We start from the raw sequence: 23,946 nt of genomic DNA on the forward strand, positions 1-23,946 counted from the left end.
CAGCGAGAGTAGCTTTTTCCAGTGTGTCCAAAATCTTGCATAGTCTGAGTGAGGCTGATGAGCTATATGACCTTGGCAATACTTTCAAACTCTTTTGAGTCTCAATTTCTAAAACTACAGAATGGAAATAGCAATATATAGGCCTCATAATACATATTTATATAATTATAAATTACATATTCAGAGACACACATGTGATTTGTTCATAATTTTAGTGAAATTTGAACTTTCCCCAGATGTACTCTTATGTCTTCTCTTGAGCAAATATTATTCCCTGTTAAGTATTTTTTAGTAAAATATTATTACCTGATAATTATTTCTTAGTAAATTAAGTTCTCCTCCAAATTCGTTAAAATTGATTCCATTTTAAAAATTTTACATTGGCAAATGCTGATATTATGAATAATTTATAGACAAGTTAACAAAAGAGAACACTTGGAACTTAATTTTAAGAACTTTCAAACATATATCTTTAATGTGGTTAGAAGTGAAGACGTGGTTTGGAAAATATTTTCAAGCGCATACTGTAAAAAAAAAAAAGATGCAAATTTCCATCAATTAATTTCCCACATAACAATATAACTTTAAGTGAGCACTTTTTTTTTCACTTTGCATAAGTCAATAACAGACTCAGTGTATGCTCACATTCCCTGAAATAATCCACTCAAATGAAAAGCATCTAGAATCAGTGGGCTATGCAAATTTCATTGAAAAGATTGTGATAAGTCTGTAAGAAGATGTTACAAGATGTAAGAATCTCCTATTAAGTCAATTAGTTTTATCAATCAGAACAATTTAAGTCAATCAGTTTTATTCCATGCAGTCCCTTTCCAACCGATTTTTAGTTTCCATCTTCTTTCTCTTAATTCCCCAGACTGCAATGATTTCTCACTTTATAACGCAGAACAGTTCGGCAAACCTGTACACCCACACCTATTCTACAGCTGTCCAAGCAAAGATGGACACTCCATTTATCAGGAACCATTTCTGCAACGGATGATGACAATTATGATGATGATGATGATGATAAAATCTTGACACTTAGATGTACACATTTTCTTATTTTATTTAGTGAACAAGATTTTGTCAAGTGTTTATTTTTTTCATGCCCATCTGGCTATCTTGCCTAGAGAGGGATATCACTGTATTTTAATGTATTTCTCCTGCTTTGACTGAGTTAATTCTTCTGTATATAGTGACTTTTTTTCAAATACTTCAGAGTTAGGCAGTGTGAAACTAGTAGTTTATTTGCAGCGCTCTACAACAGCAGAAGGTGAGATTTTGCAAGGTTCTTCTGTAAACCAAAATGCTCTCTGGAGCACCTGATCTCTTGGTACCTGTCTTAGAAATTTTCCCATATTTGGGCAGTCAGGAAAGGTATGTGCATGTAGAGATGCTAAAGGGCATAAAAAACCTTTGTCTTTTTACATCCATCCACGACTTACTCTTTTCCGCAAACAGTAAAGAAAAGGATTACTTATGACATTTTACAGACATGCATACTGAGTAGTAAAATTTGAACTAGGTTTAATTTAGGGCATAGATGGTGCTGGTGTTGAAAAGCTTTCTCCATGTTATGTATACCCAAAAGTGTGCTTATACAAATATCTATGCATAGAAATATTTGTTTTTTTAAGAGAGAAAAAACACAAGTCTGTCTTGCCCCAGTAATTCAGGAGAAAATTAAGGGAAGATAGATATGTGTGTATATGGTTGGGTGGGGGACAACTTCTGCAAAATTATGAGACTTTGGGTACAAGAAGAACTGCTTTTTGGCCTGAGAAATAATGCTGACAAAGAGCTGAGAAGAAGGCAGTATTTTACATCTAGCATGCAACTCAAAACTTCTCAGCATGGTTGAGAGTATCAAAAGGAAGCACATGTGGCATAAAGAGAATTGGCCATGATGTAGATTCTTCAAGGAGCTTTTTATTTCATAACAAAAGGATAATAATAGTTGCTGACATTTATTGAGCGAAAGCCACAGGTGGTCAGGTAAAGAGATCAGCACCTAGAACTTCTGTGAAGAGTGTTAATGTGCAATGGTGATTGGAAGTCCGGGACAAGGGCAGAGTGGGAGGAGGCTTAGATTATATCAGTTTCCCTGGTGAGGACTTAGAACCTAAAGTACTCTTACACCTACGTCTCCTCAGCTATATTTTCCCAGGTTGTGGTGGCCTGGAAAAATCTGTATTACTTGGGGTTTAGCTAGGAAAATAAACCAGATTTATGAACAGAAAACGGGAAAACAAATACAGTCCATTAGGTAAATGCAGCAAATGTGCCTCCTTTTCCTTGCATCCTGTTTCACTGACCGCTGATAATATACTTTATGATTTCAAGATGAGAAATAACCTCAGAAGGAGAAATCATTTTTACTAAGATTGATGACTAAAGCTTTGGCTGCTGCAGCTGACAAAAATTGAATTTATACAGACAGCCAGGGAAGCAGTTTCTCCAAAAGAGAGGAAATCCAATGAGGGTGATTTCTTGGTCTCTGCTTTTCCATGTACCTATTTAGTAATCATTTTAAAGTTAAAATATTAGTGTTCATTTTTTTTCTTTATAATTTGCCTACTCTTGAAACCCTAGGCAATAAAAGTAACTCTTTCTCAACTTCTGGAATATGTGTTTATCAGAAAATGTATAAATTATGGTGATAGGGGAAAGTTATGACATTCTGAGATAGAAACCTTTTGTTTATTGTAATTGACAATTTCTTTCTTGGAAGGTAAAATTCTTTTTTTTTTTTTTTTTTTTTTTTTCAACCTTAACATTTTTTTATTATTATTATTATTATTATTATTATACTTTAGGTTTTATGGTACATGTGCCCAATGTGCAGGTAAGTTACATATGTATACATGTGCCATGCTGGTGCACTGCACCCACCAACTCGTCATCTAGCATTAGGTATATCTCCCAATGTTATCCCTCCCCCCTCCCCCCAACCCACAACAGTCCCTGAAGTGTGATGTTCCCCTTCCTGTGTCCATGTGTTCTCATTGTTCAATTCCCACCTATGAGTGAGAATATGCGGTGTTTGGTTTTTTGTTCTTGCGATAGTTTACTGAGAATGATGATTTCCAATTTCATCCATGTCCCTACAAAGGACATGAACTCATCATTTCTTATGGCTGCATAGTATTCCATGGTGTATATGTGCCACATTTTCTTAATCCAGTCTATCATTGTTGGACATTTGGGTTGGTTCCAAGCCTTTGCTATTGTGAATAATGCGGCAATAAACATACGTGTGCATGTGTCTTTATAGCAGCATGATTTATAGTCCTTTGGGTATATACCCAGTAATGGGATGGCTGGGTCGAATGGAATTTCTAGTTCTAGATCCCTGAGGAATCGCCACACTGACTTCCACAAGGGTTGAACTAGTTTACAGTCCCACCAACAGTGTAAAAGTGTTCCTATTTCTCCACATCCTCTCCAGCACCTGTTGTTTCCTGACTTTTTAATGATCGCCATTCTAACTGGTGTGAGATGGTATCTCATTGTGGTTTTGATTTGCATTTCTCTGATGGCCAGTGATGGTGAGCATTTTTTCATGTGTCTTTTGGCTGCATAAATGTCTTCTTTTGAGAAGTGTCTGTTCATGTCCTTCGCCCACTTTTTGATGGGGTTGTTTGTTTTTTTCTTGTAAATTTGTTGGAGTTCATTGTAGATTCTGGATATTAGCCCTTTGTCAGATGAGTAGGTTGCGAAAATTTTCTCCCATTTTGTAGGCTGCCTGTTCACTCTGATGGTAGTTTCCTTTGCTGTGCAGAAGTTCTTTAGTTTAATTAGATCCCATTTGTCAATTTTGGCTTTTGTTGCCATTGCTTTTGGTGTTTTAGACATGAAGTCCTTGCCCATGCCTATGTCCTGAATGGTATTGCCTAGGTTTTCTTCTAGGGTTTTTATGGTTTTAGGTCTAACATTTAAGTCTTTAATCCATCTTGAATTGATTTTTGTATAAGGTGTAAGGAAGGGATCCAGTTTCAGCTTTCTACATATGGCTAGCCAGTTTTCCCAGCACCATTTATTAAATAGGGAATCCTTTCCCCATTTCTTGTTTTTGTCAGGTTTGTCAAAGATCAGATGGTTGTAGATATGTGGCATTATTTCTGACGGCTCTGTTCTGTTCCATTGATCTATATCTCTGTTTTGGTACCAGTACCATGCTGTTTTGGTTACTGTAGCCTTGTAGTATAGTTTGAAGTCAGGTAGCGTGATGCCTCCAGCTTTGTTCTTTTGGCTTAGGATTGACTTGGCGATGCGGGCTCTTTTTTGGTTCCATATGAACTTTAAAGTAGTTTTTTCCAATTCTGTGAAGAAAGTCATTGGTAGCTTGATGGGGATGGCATTGAATCTGTAAATTACCTTGGGAAGGATGGCCATTTTCATGATATTGATTCTTCCTACCCATGAGCATGGAATGTTCTTCCATTTGTTTGTATCCTCTTTTATTTCCTTGAGCAGTGGTTTGTAGTTCTCCTTGAAGAGGTCTTTCACATCCCTTGTAAGTTTGATTCCTAGGTATTTTATTCTCTTTGAAGCAATTGTGAATGGGAGTTCACTCATGATTTGGCTCTCTGCTTGTCTGTTATTGCTGTGTAAGAATGCTTGTGATTTTTGCACATTGATTTTGTATCCTGAGACTTTGCTGAAGTTGCTTATCAGCTTAAGGAGATTTTGGGCTGAGACAATGGGGTTTTCTAGATATACTATCATGTCATCTGCAAACAGGGACAATTTGACTTCCTCTTTTCCTAATTGAATACCCTTGATTTCCTTCTCCTGCCTAATTGCCCTGGCCAGAACTTCCAACACTATGTTGAATAGAAGTGGCGAGAGAGGGCATCCCTGTCTTGTGCCAGTTTTCAAAGGGAATGCTTCCAGTTTTTGCCCATTCAGTATGATATTGGCTGTGGGTTTGTCATAAATAGCTCTTATTATTTTGAGATACGTCCCATCAATTCCTAATTTATTGAGAGTTTTTAGCATGAAGGGTTGTTGAATTTTGTCAAAGGCCTTTTCTGCATCTATTGAGATAATCATGTGGTTTTTGTCTTTGGTTCTGTTTATATGCTGGATTACATTTATTGATTTGCGTATATTGAAGCAGCCTTGCATCCCAGGGATGAAGCCCACTTGATCATGGTGGATAAGCTTTTTGATGTGCTGCTGGATTCTGTTTGCCAGTATTTTATTGAGGATTTTTGCATCAATGTTCATCAAGGATATTGGTCTAAAATTCTCTTTTTTTGTTGTGTCTCTGCCAGGCTTTGGTATCAGGATGATGCTGGCCTCATAAAATGAGTTAGGGAGGATTCCCTCTTTTTCTATTGATTGGAATAGTTTCAGAAGGAATGGTACCAGCTCCTCCTTGTACCTCTGGTAGAATTCGGCTGTGAACCCATCTGGTCCTGGACTTTTTTTGGTTGGTAAGCTATTGATTATTGCCATAATTTCAGCTCCTGTTATTGGTCTATTCAGAGATTGAACTTCTTCTTGGTTTAGTCTTGGGAGGGTGTATGTGTTGAGGAATTTATCCATTTCTTCCAGATTTTCTAGTTTATTTGCATAGAGGTGTTTGTAATATTCTCTGACGGTAGTTTGTATTTCTGTGGGATCGGTGGTGATATCCCCTTTATCATTTTTTATTGCATCTATTTGATTCTTCTCTCTTTTTTTCTTTATTAATCTTGCTAGCGGTCTATCAATTTTGTTGATCCTTTCAAAAAACCAGCTCCTGGATTCATTTATGTTTTGAAGGGTTTTTTGTGTCTCTATTTCCTTCAGTTCTGCTCTGATTTTAGTTATTTCTTGCCTTCTGCTAGCTTTTGAATGTGTTTGCTCTTGCTTTTCTAGTTCTTTTAATTGTGATGTTAGGGTGTCAATTTTGGATCTTTCCTGCTTTCTCTTGTGGGCATTTAGTGCTATAAATTTCCCTCTACACACTGCTTTGAATGCATCCCAGAGATTCTGGTATGTTGTGTCTTGGTTCTCGTTGGTTTCAAAGAACATCTTTATTTCTGCCTTCATTTCGTTATGTACCCAGTAGTCATTCAGGAGCAGGTTGTTCAGTTTCCACGTAGTTGAGCGGTTTTGAGTGAGATTCTTAATCCTGAGTTCTAGCTTGATTGCACTGTGATCTGAGAGACAGTTTGTTACAATTTCTGTTCTTTTACATTTATTGAGGAGAGCTTTACTTCCAAGTATATGGTCAGTTTTGGAATAGGTGTGGTGTGGTGCTGAAAAAAATGTATATTCTGTTGATTTGGGGTGGAGAGTTCTGTAGATGTCTATCAGGTCCGCTTGGTGCAGAGCTGAGTTCAATTCCTGGGTATCCTTGTTGACTTTCTGTCTCGTTGATCTGTCTAATGTTGATAGTGGGGTGTTAAAGTCTCCCATTATTAATGTGTGGGAGTCTGAGTCTCTTTGTAGGTCACTCAGGACTTGCTTTATGAATCTGGGTGCTCCTGTATTGGGTGCATATATATTTAGGATAGTTAGCTCTTCTTGTTGAATTAATCCTTTTACCATTATGTAGTGGCCTTCTTTGTCTCTTTTGATCTTTGTTGGTTTAAAGTCTGTTTTATCAGAGACTAGGATTGCAACCCCTGCCTTTTTTTGTTTTCCATTTGCTTGGTAGATCTTCCTCCATCCTTTTATTTTGTGCCTATGTGTGTCTCTGCACGTGAGATGGGTTTCCTGAATACAGCACCCTGATGGGTCTTGAGTCTTTATCCAGTTTGCCAGTCTGTGTCTTTTAATTGGAGCATTTAGTCCATTTACATTTAAAGTTAATATTGTTATGTGTGAATTTGATCCTGTCATTATGATGTTAGCTGGATATTTTGCTCGTTAGTTGATGCAGTCTCTTCCTAGTCTCGATGTTCTTTACATTTCGGTATGATTTTGCAGTGGCTGGTACCGGTTGTGCCTTTCCATGTTTAGCGCTTCCTTCAGGAGCTCTTTTAGGGCAGGCCTGGTGGTGACAAAATCTCTCAGCATTTGCTTGTCTGTAAAGTATTTTATTTCTCCTTCACTTATGAAGCTTAGTTTGGCAGGATATGAAATTCTGGGTTGAAAATTCTTTTCTTTAAGAATGTTGAATATTGGCCCCCACTCTCTTCTGGCTTGTAGGGTTTCTGCCGAGAGATCCGCTGTTAGTCTGATGGGCTTCCCTTTGATGGTAACCCGACCTTTCTCTCTGGCTGCCCTTAACTTTTTTTCCTTCATTTCAACTTTGGTGAATCTGACAATTATGTGTCTTGGAGTTGCTCTTCTCAAGGAGTATCTTTGTGGCGTTCTCTGTATTTCCTGAATCTGAATGTTGGCCTGCCTTGCTAGATTGGGGAAGTTCTCCTGGATAATATCCTGCAGAGTGTTTTCCAACTTGTTTCCATTCTCCCCGTCACTTTCAGGTACACCAATCAGACGTAGATTTGGTCTTTTCAAATAGTCCCACATTTCTTGGAGGCTTTGGTCATTTCTTTTTATTCTTTTTTCTCTAAACTTCCCTTCTCGCTTCATTTCATTCATTTCATCTTCCAGGGCTGATACCCTTTCTTCCATTTGATCGCATCAGCTCCTGAGGCTTCTGCATTCTTCACGTAGTTCTCGAGCCTTGGTTTTCAGCTCCATCAGCTCCTTTAAGCACTTCTCTGTATTGGTTATTCTAGTTATACATTCTTCTAAATTTTTTTCAAAGTTTTCAACTTCTTTGCCTTTGGTTTGAATATCCTCCCGTAGCTCGGAGTAATTTGATCGTCTGAAGCCTTCTTCTCTCAGCTCGTCAAAGTCATTCTCCGTCCAGCTTTGTTCCGTTGCTGGTGAGGAACTGCGTTCCTTTGGAGAAGGAGAGGTACTCTGCTTTTTAGAGTTTCCAGTTTTTCTGCTCTGTTTTTTCCCCATCTTTGTGGTTTTATCTACTTTTGGTCTTTGATGATGGTGATGTACAGATGGGTTTTTGGTGTGGATGTCCTTTCTGTTAGTTTTCCTTCTAACAGACAGAACCCTCAGCTGCAGGTCTGTTGGAGTACCTGGCCGGCTGTGTGAGGTGTCAGTCTGCCCCTGCTGGGGGGTGCCTCCCAGTTAGGCTGCTCGGGGGTCAGGGGTCAGGGACCCACTTGAGGAGGCAGTCAGCCCGTTCTCAGATCTCCAGCTGCGTGCTGGGAGAACCACTGCTCTCCTCACAGCTGTCAGACAGGGACATTTAAGTCTGCAGAGGTTACTGCTGTCTTTTTGTTTGTCTGTGTCCTGCCCCCAGAGGTGGAGCCTACAGAGGCAGGCAGGCCTCCTTGAGCTGTGGTGGGCTCCACCCAGTTCAAGCTTCCAGGCTGCTTTGTTTACCTAAGCGAGCCTGGGCAATGGCGGGCGCCCCTCCCCCAGCCTCGCTGCCGCCTTGCTGTTTGATCTCAGACTGCTGTGCTAGCAATCAGCGAGACTCCATGGGCGTAGGACCCTCTGAGCCAGGTGCGGGCTATACTCTCCTGGGGCACCGTTTCCTAAGCCCGTTGGAAAAGCACAGTATTCGGGTGGGAGTAGCCTGATTTTCCAGGTGCCGTCTGTCACCCCTGGAAGGGGAACTCCCTGACCCCTTGCGCTTCCCGAGTGAGGCAATGCCTCGCCCCTGCTTGGGCTGGCGCACGGTGCACTCACCCACTGACCTGCGCCCACTGTCTGGCACTCCCTAGTGAGATGAACACGGTACCTCAGATGGAAATGCAGAAATCACCCGTCTTCTGCGTCGCTCGCGCTGGGAGCTGTAGTGCCTGTAACTTCTTTCCCCCTAAAATGTATAAAACAAAGCTGTAATCCAATCATCTTGAGCACATGTTCTCAGGACCTTTTGAGATTGTGTCAAAAGCCATATTCACACGTATTTGGATCAGAATAAACCTCTTTAGGTATTTTACAGAATTTAGCTTTTTTTTTTGTCAATAAAGATGTTAAGAATTTTTATTATTATTTGTAGGTTTGTCAGTTTTTCTCTACAGTTCTTAGAGTTGTTGCTCCGTGTTTTAAATCTTTGCCATTTTAAGGCATGCTCTTTGGATATTTTATTACTTCACTTTGAATGCCAAGTGAAGTGTATATAAATAACTTATGGCCAAACAAATTTTGCCAAAAAAAGAAAAAATGCAAAACACTTTAAAAAAATTTTATTAAAAACTTTAGCATACCGGAGGTTTTGAATATCTACCTAATTTTGGGCAATTTTTAAACTTGTTCAAATAAAAAGTATACAATTACAAATTTTTAATATGGCTTATGGGACATATTCTCTTACAAGGAAAACATTTGAGAACATAACACACCTAAGTATTTATTTCACAATATGTTTACCAGCCAAGTTATGCTTCAGTAGTGATTTGAAATGTTTTCCAAATGTATATCCCCCTAGTCTGTGCCCTCTGAATGGTCCCTAACTATTATTTCTACTTCTATTTCCTTGGTGTCATCTATACAGACTCTTGCGGCATGCAAGAAAAAAGCTTTCATGAAGAATTATTTCTGACAAACTTGAATGCTAGAAAAAAAAATTTGCTTTCAATGAGCTTAGAGAAACTCATCTTCAATTTATATTACTGTGTTTAACCACATTATCAAACAAATGTATAATAGATAACGTTTTCTCAAAAACAAAGATGTAGTCATTTGTCTCATTTGAATTTTTAAAAGTTATATGCTATCTGAAAACAGGGTCCCTCTCAAAAAAAAAAAAAAAAAGTGATTTGATACCAAAAACAAGTGCTACAATTCAGAGTGGTGAATACAAATCTCATGTTGATGACTTTAAGCCAATTCTTCAGTGAAACTCAATTCAGAGATTGAGTCCAGATAAGAACACAGCAGGGCGGAAGAGATCAGGAGGTGTGGGGTGTGGATGGTCCTTTTTAGTATGACACAGGGGGAAATGGAAATGTTATATTAGTTGATATGTTTTTATTACTTGGAAAAAGTATCAAACCAGTCTGTTTCAAAAGCTAAACAAATAAAAAGGAAGGCATTATTCACCAGAATATCAGACTATTTATGTCTGTGTGTCTGTGTGTGTGTGTGTGTACGCCCGTGTGTGTATGTATCTATCTAGATTTAGATAGATAGATACTAGATTTTCATTTTGAATATTAACAAATATACTCAGATTTGAATATATGAGCCACTTCTCCCTAGAAATATTTTAGGGGCAGAGAAAAATAGGTATCTTTTATTAAGTTCAATATTGTGAAAAAGATGTTGTATAACTACCTAAAGCCAGTTCATTGGAGCTCTGTTGAACTGTCACTGTTAAAATTATAAAATGTTTACTGAAAGAGAATAGCTAGTGAACTATTTGTATATATATAGGTAAATTTGTTGTGTGTTTAGAGTAAATCAAAATCAGGAAGGGCTAGAAGCTGGGAATAATTTTAAATGGCTGTTGTACTAACTGACTTGATGCTGACTATGGAGCATTGAGTAACCCACTACAGGAGTTGTAGTTGTAGAAAGCCCATGAAGACTAGGATATCTGTAAGTAAAGTGATCAACATTTTTCTTCATTTAAAGGATAAAAAAGAGATGCAGCAGAATTTTAACTATATATTCCATTTCTGATTTAATTTGCTCATCCATAAAACTCTGCCCTGTATTCCTAGGAAACCTATCGCTCACCAAGATTCCTTTCTTCCTCATTGCCTTCTGTTTTTATACAACAGTACCCCAGGTCAACCAAGTACTTATGTTTCTATACATTTAAAGGGCCTGTAAATTTATAATTTAAAAAAAGGGAAGAGGAAACAAAACTTTAGATTCTAGTTATAAAAAAGATTTAATATTAACTAGATTTCAATTTTAAATGTAAATCAAAAGAAGTTTAACGATACATCATGTAGGCTATTTGTCATTCACATCGCTTCATTTAAATCTTGTGTTTCATTTTTGTATGGATACTCTCGTTTTGTACTTGTCCTGCCCCTCCAGCTGAGGTAAATAACCTTGAGTAAGTGAGTATTTACTAGAGTAGCTGGGGAAATGACTAGGGACAGTATCGATGTCTCAGCATATCAGCAGTAAGAGAGCAGGATATTAGCAATAGGCTGTAGAAAACAAGGAGAAAGGCAGCAGAAGGTTGGTGGAAAGGTGACGGCATGGTATGCTGGAAGGAAAACCATAACATAACTAGGTATAAGTTTTTCCAAAGTATTTCCCTAAATTAATTAGCATTCTTCCCCCAAAATGAAGAACTCTTCAAATTCATATACATCAACTTTTATTGCTCCTCAAATAAATTACACAAATCTATAAAAGTAATTTAAGGACAGATTAAACCTAAGACTCCATACTCATTTTGACATCTGGAACTAAGCCTGTTTCCTCAAGGGGATAAATGTAACAGCATTGCTATGGGCACAGAGTACTAGATCTTCATTTATAAATTTTAACAAGTATACTCAGATTTGAAAATATGAGCCACTTCTCTCCAGCAACATTTTAGGGGCAGAGAAAAAAATATATATTTTTTATTAAGTTCAGTATTACAAAGAAGTTGTGACTACCAAAAGTCAGGTCAGTGAAGCTCTTTTGGACTGTCATTTTTAAAGTTTACTGAAAGTGAATAGATAGGAATTAAGGGAAGAATTTCCATCTGCGCTGAGCAGGTGCAGTGCAAGAGGAATGCAAAAGGGAAAATGTGTAATGATACTTAGACTACAATACAGACAGGTGTAGTATAAAATAGAATCACAGAAAGCAAGAATCAGAAGGAAAAGGAAAACTATCTCAGGAGTGATCAAACTTCCAGGGAAACAAATTCAGCTCCAGGAAAAACTGAGAAAAACTGTGTGAAATATTTCCTTTCATTTTATTGGTCATCATTACGAAGTCATATTCCTTAACATAAAATGTGTTTTAAAGAGTAAATATAATTTATAAATTTGTAAATGTAGAACTTTTATAAATTATATATGTATAAGGAATTTAATTTACAGACTTACCAAACAATACTTTTTATGTTTAAATATAGTCTTTAATATTTTGTATTTCCTCAGGTGAAATAATGTGCACAAAAGAACCTCTTTGCTATACATCATTTTATATAGATAATTGCTTTTCTTCCTTCCAAATCTCTATTTCAGTAGAGTGGAGTTAGTATAACTGAATCCCATAAACTATTTCAGCTGCAAATGACTTTTTAAGAGGATAGTACTAGGAGAGAAACAGTGACTGAAATAACTTTTAACTTTGGAGGTACAAATACCCTGTTAAGTTCTATTGTAGCAATTTTTCTAAACAGGTGCTTGTAACGCAGCTGATATAAACTCAATGATAAATTTGAGGTTGATGATGATAACTATGAACCTGAATGTCAAATTGTGTTAATCTTTATTTATGAAAAATTCTGAGGAGAATGTCCCTGGCATTTATTAGATTCCTAAATGTCTATGATAAAAAATTTAAAATGTCTATCATACAGGGCTTGACCTACATGGCCATGTCTCTGAGATTCACCCCACTTAACTTATTTTCTGTGGAGTTAACAGGTGGTAAAGAAAAACAAACAAACAAAAAAAAAAACGAGACCATGGAAGCTTAGCTCCAATCTAACGCTGCCCATCCACAAGTGGCTGCATAAGGAACTTCACCTCCCAGAGTTTCCTTTTCTACATTTGTAAAAGGAGTGCTTTGGGTTGGGAAAACATTTTTTTTTCCTTTTTTTTTTTTTTATTATTATTATACTTTAAGTTTTAGGAAATATTTTTAACAGCTCATGTAATCCTAAGGACTATCCATTCTAGACTTTTCTCCTCTTATGTATGAGGGACCCTTAACTCATTAGAATAGGTATTATATTCTTATAAAGCATAAAATTAAAAAGTTACATGGAACAGAAAGACAATTTTAATAGAAATGTTGCTGATTGGTATATTGTATAATAATTTGTAGTTCCAAGTATCTAAATTTTTAAAGATAATGCCAAAATGTTGCAAGCCTATGGGTGCTCAGAATTTCACATCTCTTTTAAGAAGGAACTTTCAATGCCCAGAGTGTTTGTTTGGTGGCGTTAATCCGCTATTCTTAATGTGAATAATTAGAAAGTTCATATGAGCTTTTGGTATCCTTTTACAAATGGTAAATTAAGGCTACTCTACAATTTTCCCTTTTGGAACCAAATCTCTGGAAATAGTTTAAAAAGCAAATCAATGAGATCATTCAGTATTTGTCTTTCTGTGCCTGGCTTATATCACCTAACATAATGTCCTCCAAGTTTATCCATGTTGTTTCAAATTACAGGATTTTATTCTGTTTCACAGCTGAATAGTATTCCGTTGTATATAAGTACACATTTTCTTTATCTATGGGCACTTAGGTTAATTTCGTATCTTGAACATTGTGAATGGCATTTCAATAAACTTGGGAGTGCAGATATCATTTTGACATATTTTTTTCTACCAGTACTGAGATTGCTTAATTATATGGTAGTTCTATTTTTAATTTTTTGATGAAATTCCATTTTGTTTTCCATATGGCTGTACTAATTTACATTCCAATCAACAGTGTATGAATTGCCCTTTCTCTATATTCTCAACAGCATTTAACCAACATAGTGCAATTTTTTAAATATAGAAAGATTTTACTCATTATACCCATTTTAAAAATATATTATTTGATTTGCTGAGATTGAGCGTAGATGAGGGTGTGGAAAAAGGATTCTCATATATTGATTTGAGGATAGATTAAAGTTTTAAATTTATGTTCTGCATATCTAAGCATTTTTAATTCTTTTTCTTCTGTACAGAAATAGGTGAACATAATAAGAAAATATGCACATTAATATTTACTGAGTCATTTAAATAGAAATTTAGCAACAATTAAATTATCCATAGGTGCAGCAGTAGATTTTAAAAATATGAAATATGAATAAATATGAAATATGAATCTTATGGATTGCTATTTATCAGAAATTTATCTATGTAAAATAACTTTGCAAGATATCCAGCACATACTGTTGAGTAAAAAAAAAAAAAATTAGACTGTCATATATAGTGTAATAAAATGTAGGTACACCAGTAACAAAATAAGCTGGGGCTATAGACACAAAGTGAAAGACACAAAGAGAGTTTGAACAGAAGAGAGTGGTTACTCAGGAAAAAGGAAGAAGAGAAGTTTGAAGAAGTAGTCAAAAGGAGAACTTTCACCTTATAAATAGTAATTAAATGGGTGTCTAGTGGGAATGGAATCAATAATTTAGAAAATATTTTTAATTACAAGTAATTGAAAGATAAAATTTCAAATCATCCAAATTAGAATATAAACTCTTTATATTTATTCTAATTATGTAAAATCAAACTAAAAACTAAATTAAATGAGCTATAATAAGTTACATTAAATTGACATTTAAATACCTGTAGTTTTTCTTGCTATAGTTTATATTTATCTTTTATATCTTAATTTTAATTTTTCTGGGTGCATAGCAGGTATATATATATTTATGGGTTATATGAGAGATATTTTTATACAGGCATGCAATGCATTATAATTACATCAGGGTAAATGAGGTATCCATCACCTCAAACATTTATCTTTTGTGTTACAAACAATCCACTTATATATTTTTAGTTATTTTAAAATGTACAATTAAATTATATATTACTATAATCACCCTGTTGTGATAGCAAAGACTAGGCCTTATTCATTGCTTATAACTATTTTTTTGTACCAATTAACCCTCTTCATTTCCCTCCCCCACAATACTCTTCCAAGCCTCTGGTAACCATCATACTCTCTAGCTCCATGAGTTCAATTGTTTTAATTTCTAGCTCCCACAAATAAGTGAGAACATGCAAAGTTTGTCTTTTGTGCCTGACTTCTTTCACTTAACATAGTGACCTCCAGTTCCCTCCATGTTGTTACAATTGACAGGATCTCATTTTTTTCTATGGCTAAATAGTACTCCATTATGTATATGTACCACATTTTCTTTATCTAATCATCTGTTGATTGCTTCACTTAGATTGCTTCAAAATCTTGATTGTTGTGAATAGTGCTGCAACAAACATGGGAGTGCAAATATTTCTTTGACATGCTGATATTCTTTCTTTTGGGTATACACTTAGGAGTGGAATTACTTGATTGTAAGGCAGCTCTATTTTTAGTTTTTTGAGGTGCCTCCAAAGTGTTCTCCATACTGGTTGAATACTAATTTAAATTCCCACCAACAGTATACACATTCTCACCAGCATTTGTTATTGCATGACATTTGGATACGAACCATTTTAACTGGGATGAGATGAGATCTAATTGTATTTTTGATTTACATTTATCTGATAATCAATGATGTTGAGTGTCTTTTCATATATCTGTTTGGCATTTTTATGTCTTTGAGAAGTATCTATTCAATATTTTGCTCACTTTCAAGTTGGATTATTAGATTTTTTCCTATTTAGTTGTTTGAGCTCCTTTTATATTCTGGTTATCAATCCCTTGTCACAAGGATGGTTTTTTAAATATTTTCTCCCATTCTAGGTGCTGTCTCTTCACTTTGCTGATTGCTTCCTTTGCTGTTCAGAAGTTTTTAACTTGATGTGATCCCATTTGTCCATTTATGCTGTGGTTGCCTATGCTTGTGAGTTTTTACTCAAAAAACCTTTGCTCACTTGTCAATGTCCTGGAGAGTTTCCCCAGAGTTTTCTTTTAGTAGTTTAATCGTTTCAGGTCTTGATTTAATTATTTAATTCATTTTGATTTAATTTTTGTATAAGCTGGGAAATAAGAATATAATTTTTTTTCTTCTGCATATGGATATCTAGTTTTCCCAGCACCATTTATTGAAGACACTGTCTTTTCCCCACTGTGAAAATCGAGTTCATTGTAGATGTGTGGTTCTCTATCCATTTCCATTGGTCTATGTGTCTGTTTTTATGGCAGTAACATGGTGTTTTGATTACTATAGCTCTGTAGTGTAATTTTAAGTCAGATAATGTGATTCCCCCCAGTTTTGTTCTTGTTGCTTAGGATAGTTATGGTTATTCTGGATCTTTTGTGGTTCCATATACATTTTAGGATTGTGTTTTCAATTTCTCTGAAGCATGTCATTGGTATTTGGATAAGGATTGCATTGAATTTGTAGATTACTTTAGGTAGTATGGACATTTTGACAATATCGATTCTTTCAATTCACAAACATGGAATATCTTTTCGTTTTTTGTTTCCTCTTTAATTTCACACGTAATTGTTTTACAGTTTTCCTTGTAGAGATCTTTCACTTCTTTGGTTAAGTTTATTCCTAGGTATTTTATTTTATTTGTAGCTAATGTAAATGGGATTACTTTCTTGATTTTTTTTCCAGGTTGTTCGACGTTGGCATATAGACATGCTACTCATTTTAATATGCTAATTTTGTATCCTGCAAATTTACTGAATTTGTTTATCAGTTTTAATAGTTTTTTGAGGGAGTCTTCAGCTTTTTCCCAATATAAGATGATACCATCTGCAAACAAGGATAGTGTAACTTCTTCTGTTCCAATTTGAATGCTCTTTATTTCATTCTGTTTTGTGGTTGCTCTAGCTAGTATTTTCAGTACTATGTTGAGTAACAGTGGTGAAAGTTACCATCCTTGTTGTGTTCCTCATCTAAAAAGAAAGGCCTTCAGTTTTTCCCCATTCATTACAATACTAGCTGTGAGTCTCTCATATATAGCTTTTATTAGGTTGCATTATGTTCCTTCTATACCCAATTTATTGAGGATTTTTATCATGAGGGGATGTTGAACGTTATCAGACGCTTATTCAGCATCAATTGAAATGATTATATGTTTTTGTCCTTTATTCTGTTGATATGATGTATCACATTACTTTATTTGCATATGTTGACTCATCCTTTTGTCACTGGCATAAAACCCACTTGGTCGTGATGAGTGATCTTTTTAAAGTATTGTTCAATTAGTTTGATAGTATTTTATTGGGAATTTTTTTATCAGTATTCATCATTGATATTGTCCCATAGTTTTCTTTTTTTTTTGATATATCTTTGGTTTTGATATCAAGTGACACCACCTTCACAGAAATGACTTTGCAAGTATTCCTCCCTCTTTTATTTTTCAAAATAGTTTGAGTAGGATTGGTATTAGTTATTCTGAAAATGCTTGGTAAAATTCATCTGTGAAGCCATCAGGTCTGGGTTTTTTTTGTGTGTGTGGTTTGGTATTTATTTATTTATTTACTTATTTATTTATTTATTTATTTTGGATGCTTTTTATAATGCCTTCAGTCTTGTTACTTGTTATTGTTCTGTTCAGTTTTCGAATTTCTTCATGGTTCAATCTTGGTAGGTTGTATATGTTTAGGAAATTGTCTTTTCTTTTAGATTTTCCAATTTATTAGCATATAATTGCTCACAGTAGCCACTAATTATCCTTTGAATTTCTGTGGTATCTGTTGTAATGTTTCTTTTTTCAGCTTAGATTTATTTGGATCTTTACAGTTTAGTTTATTTATATTCAATTTTAATATTGATAAATAAGGACTTACTCCTGCCATTTTGTTATTTGTTTTCTGCTTATTTTGTTTTCCCTTACTCCTTTCCTTCCTTCCTATCTTTCTTTTACTGAAGATGATTTTCTCTGGTGTTATGAGTTAATTTCTTCCTTTCTGTGTGTATTTTAGATTTGATGTTGTGTGTTTTAGATTTTATATTACTATGAGGCTTGGAAAAGCTATCTCATAGCCCATTATTTTATACTGATAACAACTTAACACTGATTGCATAAACAAATAAAAAAGCACAAAGAAAACTAATAAAAACTCTACATTTTAACTTCATTAACTCACTCTTTAACTTTTTATTGTTTCAATTTATATATTGTACTGTCTTTGTCTTGAAATGTTGTAATTATTTTTTATTAATTCATCTTTCAATCTTTCTACTTAAGCTAAGAGTATTTTATACACCACAGTGACAGTGTTATAATATTCTTTGTTTTTCTGTGTACTTACTATTGCCAGTGAGTTTTCTAACTTTAGATGATTTCTTATTGCTCATTAATACCTTTTCTTCTGATCAAAGTCATCCCTTTAGCATTTCCTATAGGAAAGTCTGGTGTTGATGAAATCCTTCAGCTTTTGTTTGTCTGGGAAAGTCTTTATTTCTCCTTCATATTGAAAGACATTTTTGCTGAATGTACTATTCTAGGGTAAATTGTATTCTTCAGCCTTTTAAATATGTCATGCCACTCTCTCCTGGCCTGTAAGGTTTCCACTGAAAAGTCTGCTGCCAACTGTATTGGAGCTCCATTGTATGCTATTTGTTTCTTCTCTCTTGCTGCTTTTAGGATTTTTTCTTTTCACTTGACCTTTGGGAGTTTAGTCATTAAATAGTAGGCTTCTTTGAGTTAAATCTGCTTGGTGTTTTATAACCTTCTTACACTTGAATATTAACATCTAAGTTTGGAAAATTTTTTGTTATAATCCCTTTTAATGAACTTTCTACCCCATCTCTTTCTCAACCTCCTGCTTAAAGCCAATAACTGAGATTTACCCTTTTGAGTTGATTTATTGTTTTTTTTTAATTCTTTTTTACTTTTATCTTCTTTGACTGTGTATTTTCAAATAGGCTGTCATCAAGCTAAGTAATTCTTTCTTCTGTTTGATCAATTCTGCTATTAAAAGACTGATACATTTTTCAGTATGCCAATTGTATTTTTCAGCTTCAGAATTTTGCTTGATTCTTTTTAATCATTTCAATTTTTTGGTTAAGTTTATCTGATAGAATTTTGATTTTCTTCTCTGTGTTATCTTGCATTTCTTTGAGTTTTCTCAGCACAGGTATTTTGAATTATCTGTCTGAAAGGTAACATATCTCTGTTTATCCAGGATTGGTCCCTGGTGTTTTAGGTAGTTTATCTGATGAGGTCCTATTGTCCTGGATGGTCTTTATGCTTCTGGATGTTCATCTGTGACTGGGTACTGAAGATTTGGGTATTTATTGTAGTCTCCGCAGTCTGGGATTTTTTGTTCCTGTCCCTTTTGGGAAGGCTTTCTAGGTATTCTAAAAGCCTGAAGTGCTGTGATCTAACCTGTAGTTGCATTATGGCCATTTCAGCCCAACAATGCTGTGGTCCTTGCACACTCATAGAAGTACTTCCTTGATGCTCTTAGATAAGATCTGGAAGAATTCTCTGGATTACCAAGCAGAGACTCTTGTTCTTTTCCCTTACTTTCTCTTAAACAAACAGAATCTTTCTCTCTCTGTTCTGAACCTCCTCGAGCTACAGGTGGGTTGACATAACACCCCTGTGGCCAACATCAATATGACTGTGCTGGGTAAAACCTGAAGCCAGCACAACTCTGGGTCTTGCCTAAGGCTTGCTGTAATCACTACCTGGCTACTGACTTTGTTCACTGAAGGCCCTGGAGCTCTACAACCAGTAGGTGGTGAATCCAGGCAGGTTTGTGTACTTCCCTTTAGGGTAGTGGGTACCCCAGGTCCCCAGCATGTCTAGAAGTGGCATCCAGTAGCCAAGGATTGGAGTAAAAAAATCTTAGAAGTCTTCCTGGTGTTTCATTGTACAGTGGCTAAGCTGGCACTTGAACCATGTGACACAATTTTTTCCACTCTTCCCTTTCCTTTCACCAGGCAGGGGAGCTCACCTATGGCCACCATCACCACAGGCCCTTGGGGAGTATTTTCAGGCTACTGCTGATATTCCCCCAAGGCCCAAGTGCTAGTCTGTCAGCTTGTGGTAAATTCTGCCAGGCCTGGGACACACCCTAAGGGGAGTGGGCTCCCCTCTGGCCCATGGCATGTCCAGAAATGCTATCCAAGAGCCAAGGCCTGGAAATGAGGACCCCAAGAGCCTGCTTAGTTCTATACTCCTCCTCTGTAGCCAAGTTAGTACTTAATATGCAAGACAACATCCCCTTTACTTTCCCCTCTGCTTTTCTCAAGCAGAAGGAGTCTCTTCTTGTAGCCACCACAGCTGGGAATGTGCTGAGTCTCTCCTGAAGCCAGCAAGTCTCAGTCTCACCCAAGGCCCACGGTATATTACCTGGATATCACTGTTGATTATTCATGGCCCAAGGGCTCTTTAGTCAGCAAGTTACGAATCTTACCAGGACTGGCTCCTTCCCCTCAAAGCAGCGGTTTCCCTTCTGGTCCATGGTGGGCCTAGAAATTTTGTTCGGCAGCTAGGTTTTGGAAAGGGGGCTTCATGACTTTGACTGGTGCCCTATCCTAGTATGGCTAAGCTGGTATCCAAGATGCAAGACAAAGTTGTCTTTACTCTTCCCTCTCCTCCCTCTAGTAAAAAGGAGGGGTCTCTTTTGGAGCTGTGAGCTGTGCAGCCCAGGGTTGGGGGAAGGCTGGTGCAAGCATTCCCTTAGCTGCCTCGGATGGCTTGTGTTTCAGTAGGCCACGTGGCCCCCAGGTCTACTGGCTCTGAGCCCAGTTCAGCAGTGTGATACACCTAGGAGTTGCAGTCTTTGTGACCTAGACTGCCTCTCAAGTTTATTCAGAGCCCTACAGCCCATTAGCCAACATTTGTGAATCTTGCCGGAGCTCAAGTTCCAACACCTGGGATGAGCAATTTCCCTCCATCTAAGGCTGGCTTAAATACTTACTCCATGGGTGCACATCAGCTGAGTTCAGCCTGGTTTTGCTTTCTACTATGACAGGGCAGTACTGAGTTTAATGCAATATCACAATTGCTGTGTATTCCCTCTCCCAAGTGTACAGTTGTTCTCTCCCTGACCTGTGGCCACTTCTGGGGGATGGCAGAGGGTGTCCAGTGCCCAGAGATGCTTTTCACACCATGGCATTGCTGCCAGGGTATGGAGTAAGGATGGTATTGGTGATTCAAGACTGTTTTTTCCATGTCTTCAGTGCCTCTTTCAGTGATATGAAGTTAAAACTAGGTACTGTTAATGCTAACCTGATGTTTGCTTCTTATGAGAATGACTTTTTGGTGTAGATAGTTATTAAATATGTATCCTTGTGGGGGAGATACATGAATTTTTGAATTTTGAATTTATTTTCAACTTCATGAGAATTCTTCTCACATTGCAATTTAAGGCCTATTTGAAAAGATCACAGGGAGTCCATATAACCATAAGACATTGAGTAGACACAATTGGCATTTGTAACACAGAGAATAAATGTTAAATTTAAATACAAAATTTAAAATTTACCTCAAAATGTTAAAAATTATAAATTTAAAATGAAATACCCTCAACTTGTTAATTTTAAATTTAAGTTTAAAAAGCTGAAAGAGTAATCTTATTTAATTTGACATTTTAGGATAGTGGGTAGAGTTGTGTATATAACATCCCTTTTTCTAGTAAATTATTCTGACATATCCACAAGGAAGAAAATATCAGACACTTAAAGTGCGTCACTTGAAAAAATATATTCCTGATGTTTTGATATCTTAAATGTTAGAAAAAAAACACATTATTACTGAGAAAAATAATTACTATCTAATTGTACTGACAATTAATTACTAATTAATGGTATTAATCTGTACGGTCTCTGCTGGGTTAGGAAAACTGAAAACGTGCACCTAATTTTTCTTTCACTGTGCCCTGTTTGCCTTTTCCCTTTGTTGATTTTAATCTGTATTCTTTTGCAGTTATAAGCCACAATAGTAATTTTAATAACTTTTTCTGATTTCCTTGAATCATTCTTATGAGTTATCAATCCATAAATGGTCTTGGGGACTTGATATAGGAGGGGATCACAGCACCATTGACACAAGGAAGAAAAAAAGTTGTAGGTATAAGGAAGGATTGCTTCCAGGACCCCCACCAATATCAAAGTCCCTGGATACTCAAATCCCTTGTATAAAATGGCATCATATTTGCATGTAACCTATGCATATCCTCTTGTATTTGTTGAGTCATCCCTATTTTACCTATAGTACCTAATATAATGTAAATGCTATGTTATGTATATTGTTTTTTATTTGTATTAATTTTATACCTGTTAGGTTTTATTTTTTTAATATTTTTTATCCAGTTGGTTAAGTCTGTGAATGTGAAACCCATGGATATGGAGGGTCAACTCCAATCACAAATGGTACACTTTAGAGGGTACTCTTAGAATAAAAAAAATGTAATAGATGAATTCTATAAAAACACATAATCGCTAATTTTTGGCCTAATTAATACGAACTTTACTTTTTAAAATGATAATTTACATACAGTAATATAGATAAATCTCAAATAGAGCATACTAAATAAAAGAAGCCAGCCAGAAACAGAAACAAAAACCAAAAAACTTCTATTGTATATGTTTCCATTTATATGACATTCTTGCAAAGTTAAAACCATAGGGACAGAAAGCAGATTGGAGGTTGTCTAGTGTTTGGTCTTGAGGTGGACATTTGGAAAATTTTGGACATGTTGTAACTGTTTTATATTTTAACTGAGCAGTGGATTCATAACTGTAAACTGTAAAAACTCACAGAACTGTACACTAAAAAGTATAAATTATCTGTGTATGAATTAATTCCTAATATTTTAAAAATTAAAAAAATCAGGGATTAAAAAGGTGAGAGTTCACTCAGTTTGTTTCAACAAATATTTATTTACTACCTTCCATGTGCCAGGTGCTGGTGACATGGTGGTGACAAAGGATGAAAAGCACTACTCTCAGTAACCTGAAAGTGGATTGATGAAGAGAACATGTGAAAGCAACCAGCTGAACTCATCAGGCCTTTAATGAACATCTACATTGCAAAATGTCTGAGGAGATGAGAGAAAAGGAAAGGGGAAGTCAGATTAGTCATGAAAACTCACGCCATTTATCAATACAATTCTAAGTCCAGAAAATACCACTACTCATTAAAGAAACAAATATTTAGGGAAGAGACACCACTAGCAAAATTGAGGTATAATTTTAATATTTATGTAATATATAGGTATTATGTAGAAAAGTATTAATTTTAAAGAAGTACTTTTCATCAGAATATTAATGTTAATAAAAATGATGGTGTATCAATTCAGTTTTCAAGAGTAGATGGTCACCTTTCTATGAGAATAAATAGCTACTGTTTCAAGTTCTGTGATCTAGAAATCAAGGTTATAATGTTAGTTGTTTTACAATGAAAATTATAATATCCACTGTAAAGACAGGGATTTTTTTATGTGAACAAGATTATAAAATGGAAATAGATACACATATATACAAGCTTTGGTCTCCATTACATAAACTGAAATCTATCACATAAATTTAAAACTCAACTTGAAATGTATATATATGGTGAATAAAAACATTATATTGCTAGAAAGATTTGAGTCACTCTGTTTCTACAGTGTTTCTAAGCAATTTACTTTTTCTCTTATAGACACACATTTTATATATTTGAGAAGCTCTTGTCTTCCAATATGCCTCAGTAATTTTCTGCTATAGCTAACTGTCATGAAAAGATTTTTGATGCTAAAAGAAAGTTACTGATTTGTCTTATTGCTGAATCAGATTTATGTTAGAGTCATCTTTTCCTCTCAAGTTTCTGACACTCAAATCTTCCATTTATTTTAAACTTCATGAGAATTCTTCTCACATTGCAATTTAAGGCCTATTTGAAGAGATCACAGGGAGTCCATATAACCAGAAGACACTGAGTAGACACAATAGGCATTTGTAACACAGAGAATAAAGCATTTATATATTTAGTATTTACCCTAAGAGGAATATAAGAATAATCATTGTATAGCTTTAAGGATATAATTGGTACAGGTCTCTGTTTTATCTCATTTAGGCGTAAGTAATGACATAACAATTATTGAAAGATATCAGGATTGATATTACCTCTATAAGTTTTATATGTATATTTTTTCAGTGACTAGCTCTTATCTTTTTATCTTCTGTTCCCTATTTCAGAGATACATGTAATAATAACTGACAGATTTAAGATTATACACAATTATTCTAGCATTAGTTTTATCATTATTTTATTTTGTATT

This window comes from Pongo abelii, chromosome 5 (genome assembly GCF_028885655.2).
Source record: "Pongo abelii isolate AG06213 chromosome 5, NHGRI_mPonAbe1-v2.0_pri, whole genome shotgun sequence".
NCBI classification, from domain to species: domain Eukaryota; kingdom Metazoa; phylum Chordata; class Mammalia; order Primates; family Hominidae; genus Pongo; species Pongo abelii.